We start from the raw sequence: 6,791 nt of genomic DNA, 5'->3' as shown, positions 1-6,791 counted from the left end.
GCACTGGCGCGCAGGCCCAGGAGCTCTCTTGCCTTCTCCCTCCATTCCTGCTCTCTTCCTTTTTCCTCTTCCTCCATGAAGGCTTCTCCTGCAGGCTCAACAACACGCCTCTAAGCTAACTGCTAAGCTAGAAGCTAGAACAGGAACAAAACAGAAACATCTAAGTTCTTCCAGTCTTAAGATCACGTTTTTTTTTTCCGAGCGCTTTCTTCCTTTTCAACATTTTTGTCTTCCGTTTATTTCATAGACTGATTCCAAATTTTTCACAACTTTTGATGCTTTTATTTTGAAACTGATTTTAATGCTAGACCATTCGATAAGTTTCATTGTCCGGCCAGCTTTGCGACTTATACTTTTTGGTCACCAAACGGAATAGAGAAATCGTTCGACCACCCCAGAAGCTAAGTGACTGAACAGAGCAGAACCAGCAGAACCGCAGGTTCCCTTTCCTTCTACGCCTGGCTGCAGATCTCGCCTCCACGGCCCGCCTGAACCATCCAGCTAGGAACGGGATCAACCACCCTTCCTGGCAGAGCAGACCCAGATCCAGACCGGATGGTGAGAAGTCGAACTTCGCTCATACAGTCAACCGCTGGTGGTTAGAACAAAGATTAACTATTTTTCCAAGAGTACCATCTTTGCCCCGTTTTGAATTTCTCCTTTTAAGAATAGCTTATTCTCAGATCAGTAACAACACCCTTTTTATGCACAACACACACTTAATGCATCCACACATTTAGCATTTCTCACCTCAATATTGTGTGTCTTTTCTTCTCATTTACCTATTTCTAGTTATTAGTTAAAGTTATATTCTGTGTTCCACATATGTTGATTGCTTTCCATGCTTTTACGTCCATTATTTCTGCTTGTTTAACCTCATGTTATTCAATAAATATTAAAAGGACGTCGTTGTTTGATATCATTATTTTCTTCTTTGTGGTAAAGTCCCTTCACAGGGTAAAGACACTCACGCTAAAATTGAAAGACTGATTAATTGATTACTTTATTGATTAGAAGTAGCGGCTAATCATTGATGAGTAATATTTTCCTTCATTAAGAAGGTGGTGCCCCGAGGATAATTTTATTAAATTTCAGTTTAATAAAGTTTATATTTTTCAACCAACTTTGGGATTGAATACTTCATATTCACCCCTTTTCACGCTACACGGTATAACAGAATGATCTGTTTGAATGTTCTCTGGCTGTGTGCCTATTACAGTAAAACAGCAGCTGAAAGAAGCCGCAAGGAGAGCAGTTTAAAAAACACAATTGGAGCTGAGCAAGTAGTACCCCAAGGTATTTAAGCTCCTCCACCTGAGGCAGGAGCACTCCACCCTCCAAGAGAGGACACCCTACCTTTCTCTGGTCCAGAACCATTGTTTCAGATTTAGCGGTGCTGACCCTCATCCCAGCTGCTTCATACTTGCCCGAAAATCATCCCAAAACATGCCGGAGGTCCTGGCTCGATGAAGCCTACAGGAAACATCATCTGCAAAGAGGACAGATGAAATCCTGTGGTCCCGAAACCAAATCCTGAACAGAACCGGTGATAAAGGGCAGCCCTGCTGGAGTCCAACATGCACCGGGAACAAGTCTGACTTACTGCCGGCTAAATGAACCAAGCTCCTGCTTCGGCCGTACAGAGACCGGACAGCCCTGAGTAAGGCTCCCAGAGCACCCTCCACAGGACTTGAGGCTTGTTTGTGGTTTGAAATGTCTGATTATGTTTTCAACTAATATTTTGGTCACCGGGGATTCAAACCAAGGCCCTCTCGCTGTGAGCTAAGATGGCTAATTACTAAGGTTTCAATTTGAAAAATGTTTCCGGTGGCTCCCAAACAGTGAAACGCTTCGTCTCTGTTTCTTTCCTGGTTGGGCTTTTTAAAGGTTCTTTTGATTTCTATTGTGGCTTATATATGATTTAGTTTATGCTTTTATTGTAGTGTTCCATGTGTTTTATCCTGTTTTGTGTAGTTATGTTGGCTGTTCTTGTCAGACTTATTGTGACTTTCTTCTGTGAAAAGTGTTCTATGAATAAACTTCCTCAACTTACTGAAAACAAACTGCAGAAACTCCACATGCAAAACTCTGAGATAAAATTGGTTTTGTTTTACTATAATTGCTTCCAAGGCATTTTTTTCCTTACTGCTAAATATGAACCAGCCTCACCACATGATACTGCAGTAATGATGCATCTTAATGAACATGAATGCACAAAAAATGTAGTCGTTCTTTAAAGATGAATCAGAACCTCCTTTGCTAAAGGAATTAGCAGAGGAGGTTCTTGACCTTTCTCTGTGAACTGTGATAATTCTTATCAAGGCTTAAATCTCAAAGCTCTTCACAGCCGAGCTCCTCTCTAAACAAATATCAGTGCCCAGATGGAGTTATCGGCATCATTTTACTGTAGAAATGATCCCAACAAGTGTTGCAGCAGCTCAGCAGCTGAAACTGCTTCACTTTCACTTGAACAGTTCTTTTGTTTTGCACCTCAGGGCTGATATAACCACCAAACACAGAAAAAGACCCTGTTTGGATCATTGTGTAACATATTTTTGCTCCTCAGGGAGCATTCAGCTGCCATCTCTGTGTAGCATCATATAAAGCTTCCATCGTTGTGCTGCTTCATTAGGCCGGCCTAATGCTTTCCCATTAAAGGTCAAACTTTCTTATTCACATGTTATTCACACTAGTGGTGGAATTTTGACAGCAACACATCTCTTTTTCCCGCTTTGATATTTACGTGTTACTGATTCGCTGAAGGCTGATGCTTTAATTAAAACCATATTTACCATTTTAAAAAGGCTGTGTACGGCATGTAAGACGATGACGCATCTTGCTGCTTTGTTGCCTGGAGGGCGGATGATTCATTTCTGGGAACAGAGATTTTTCCTTGTGTAGTTATTTTTTCTCATATTTTCTAATACTAGTTTTCATTTTATCTAAAAAGACATTCATGGTGTAGCCCGTTCATGCCGTTGTCATACCTCTGCTACAGCGCTGAATTTTTTTGCAAAATATTTAGCACTTATTTGTGAAAGGTAATTCTACATGAACTGCTGTCTAAAGAGCACCCAAAGGCTGCACAGTCAAAGTTGACCCCTCAAATATGGCGGCGCTGCTGGTTCACTCTGAACATGATGAGGCCTCTAATCCTGCTAAATGTTTTATCTCCCATAGATTTCAAAGGATATCAACATCCATTAGTTCTTTCTGCAATAATCAAATCGAAACTGTTACACCTTTATTTTTGTCCTGTTCATACACGGCACCACAACATTTTGGACTGGTGTACTAAACTTGCTTGAAAAACACTATAAAGTAAGATTTCTGTGTAAAACAAACGTATTTATAAAGAAAAAGTTGTATTCATAAAGACAAAGTCGCATTTATAAAGACAATGTTGCAGAAAAAATATGAATATGACATTTAGTTTCACGCCTAGCATGTCTCTTTTGAATGCAACTTTTCTTTGTCTTGAACACTCCTGTTAATGCTAAAATGATGTCACGGGGTCACAGCCTTATACATCTATACATGCTACTTTTAAATGCCAGGCTTTATAGGATTTATGGAACACCAGAAAACCTGAAGTGGACCGATAAACAGAAGGTTGTGCAGGAAAACTGGAAGTTATTTTCTTAAACTTTACTTTTACCATTTTTGGTTGTTTAATAAACATTTCAATACTCATCTTTTAACATATGACAGTGACGTAATAACACAACTTTTTTTACTTACTTATAAATGACGTTAATGCACATGCATCAAAGTCAAGGCCCGGGGGCCGGATCGGGCCCTCTGGGTAATTCTATCCGGCCCTCCAGAACATTTTATTTCATTGTTATTAATGACCCGATGTTATCTTGCTCTTATTTTTAACTTGCATAATTTTGACAAAATACATTTTTATGGAGAGTAAAATATTTAAAGTTATTTAACGTTTGAGTTGATTTATTCTTGAACAATATTCCTGCATTTTTTAATATTCATAATTATGTTAAAAAGTTACGGTTTTAAAGTTTTAAAAATTGGCATTATGCTAGCTTTTTGGACTATTTAGGCTATTTTGGAGTTAAGCTAATATTTCAGCTACATGCTAGCTGTTTTTTTAGGCTAATTATCATTTAGCCAATATTTTAGCTGGCTATCAGCTTCAGCGTTTTTAGCTATCATTTTCAGCATCTTCAGCTATCAGCACTAGCATCTTCAGCGGCCAAATTAAGGTTACAGCATTCACACTAGAATTATCACAGGAAATGAAATTATATATAATCACATATAATTATGTTTAAAAGTTACAGTTTTCAAGTTTTAAAAATGTTGTTTTATTGGGCTCAACTATCCCGTTCGGCCTGCGACCTAAGGTGTTTTGGATTTTGGCCCCCCTGTGTGTTTGAGTTTGACACCCGTGCCTTAAGGCAACACAAAAGGTTTTGTCTTTTTGCAGTGTTAACAGTCTTCCATTGTCACATTTTTGCAAATACAAGTTCATAGAATATTTGGTTCCCAAACTTTACTTGTTATGTTGTGCTCACTCTCTGGAAACTGTGATTTGAACTATGTAAATAAGGTTAATAGACTTCCCTATCTGATAGAGGAAGTTGTAATTGTGTCCTAATTAAATCTCATTTGGTTTGGCTTTACTAACAGTTAGTTTTTTGCTTTCCTGTTAAAGTCAGTCCCATGGGGAGATAAGGAAGCATCTCTCCTCACTGTCAGAGTGACAGTGACCCAGCTCCACTTTGAGTCACAGCTAGATTTATTAAAATATCGCCAGAAGATACCCGACAGAAGATGAAAAGAAAGACTTTGAAATAAGACAAGCCAAATGCACTTTGGCCTCAGGTGAAGGCTTCATCCACAGTGAATCAATGAAAAGTCTTTTGGGCAAAGGCTGTGCTTTTTAATGATAGATCCCAACTCTGCTTAAATGTCCGTCTCTGCTGCAGGAGAAAAAAGAAGCTTGACTTTTGTTGTTTCTCTACAAAAAGCTTTAAAAAAGGGACTGAATACATTATAGATGTTATCAATGCTAAAAAAAAGGTACTTTTACTTACAGTGAACTGTTCTTCCTAAACGAAGAAGCACATTAACACTTGCTTGACCTGCCTTTAGGTCTGATCACAGTGGTCATTCACTCACTGTAGTTTCTTTTTGTTAATCTGTTGAAGTGTCACACACTTGTTCCGGCCCATTAACACTCCTGCAGTAGTGACAGACATCTCCTCCTCTGGAACATCCTGCTGATTTTAAAGTGGGCTAAGGTTTGAACATTGTGGGATCGATTTACCTTTTTTATTACATCATCATGACATGACTTATTCTGGATAAACACAATTTATGAGGTGAAATTGTTCTTAAAGGTAACCTAACAGTTTTTTTGGCTGTTGACCTCTATACATGGGGCTTTAAAAGTGCTGTCTGTTGGTCTTCGCCACAATTTTGACCATTTTAAATAGACTTGTTTAATTCCTGAAATTAGTCCCAAACTGTCTTTGTCCTGCCACCTACAGGTTGAAACATGGTATTACAGTTGAATTTTGGGATTGGTCAACTGTGCTAAACCTGCATTCACACCGGACGCAGCAGATGTGTCAAATTCACGTCTACCACCTCTCTTTTGACATGTGTCAAATTTACTGCTTATAGCCTTGATGCGCCCACAAAGCCCACGGAGCTAGAGCGATCCCGTGCGCTACAACGGCAATACGTTAGCCTTCATTAGCTATGATGCTAGCGGCATTTTACCACCAGTGACGTGCAGTCAGGAGAGGCAGGTGAGGCTGAGCTTCACCAGCAAAATATAGCTAAAAAAATGCATAAAATCAATAAGATGAATATACTTTTTAAAATTAAAAAATCAAATGTTATTTTTTAGAAATGTTATTTTCTATGATTACCATTTTTGGTTTTCAACGTTTCTTGGTAAAAAAAAAAAAAAAAGCACCAAATTTTCAAGTTTCCTGGTCCAAACACACTAGACAGCCCTGGGTGAGTAGCTCCGCCCCCAGCCTCACCCAGCGCCGCACTGACTGTAGCTGCAGCTGACGCATGCCTGTGTTGTTTTGGTCTTTCTATCATCATAAAATACACTTTATTTTAAATCTACTTGATTTGTTTATCTCTTACTGTCTTTCTGATTACATTGGTCCCAGTTTGGGACTTATTTAATCTTTTTATCCGCTAAAAATGCGCTTCAAAAACACACTAGGTGCGGCAGACAGTCCGCCTGCCTCACACAATATGCATGCCACCAGCAGAGGGCGCTGGTGAGCCCAGAGAATGTATGTGACACCGCGGCTAAAAATAGTAGATTTAGCGGTAGTAAAACAAGTGCAGCCGTCCAGTTACTCTTTAATGTTGTTTAGCATCAATTCTAAATGGAGGATTTGGTTTTTAAACCCTGAACTCCAGAATGTGTTTAGACTCGTCTCTGGTAGTGATCTCCACTGAGACAGAGAGACTTTTAACACTGAAGAAAGAAAAGAAAGACTTCTACAAACAGAACATTCATCTGTTTCTTCAGCAGGAGCAGCACAGACTTCATTCAGAAGTAAAAGGAAGTCAAGAAGAACAATTGTGATGATTTTTTATGCTACAGTTTGTAAACAGAAGTAAAATATTGAATTGAAATTTTAAACAACTCTTTATCTGTTATCAGTCAAATGTGAATAAGCTGCTCTGTAGGCAGTTTTGCCAGATAGTGTCAGAGCTTTCAAGTTCTTTATTTATATAAATATATAAATATTTATTTAATATTTCTAAACAATGGGGGGGTCAGCCCCTTC

Source organism: Oryzias melastigma, linkage group LG3 (assembly GCF_002922805.2).
Source record: "Oryzias melastigma strain HK-1 linkage group LG3, ASM292280v2, whole genome shotgun sequence".
NCBI lineage: Eukaryota > Metazoa > Chordata > Actinopteri > Beloniformes > Adrianichthyidae > Oryzias > Oryzias melastigma.
The sequence above is the reverse complement of the archived record's forward strand: the minus strand, read 5'-3'. Positions refer to the sequence as shown.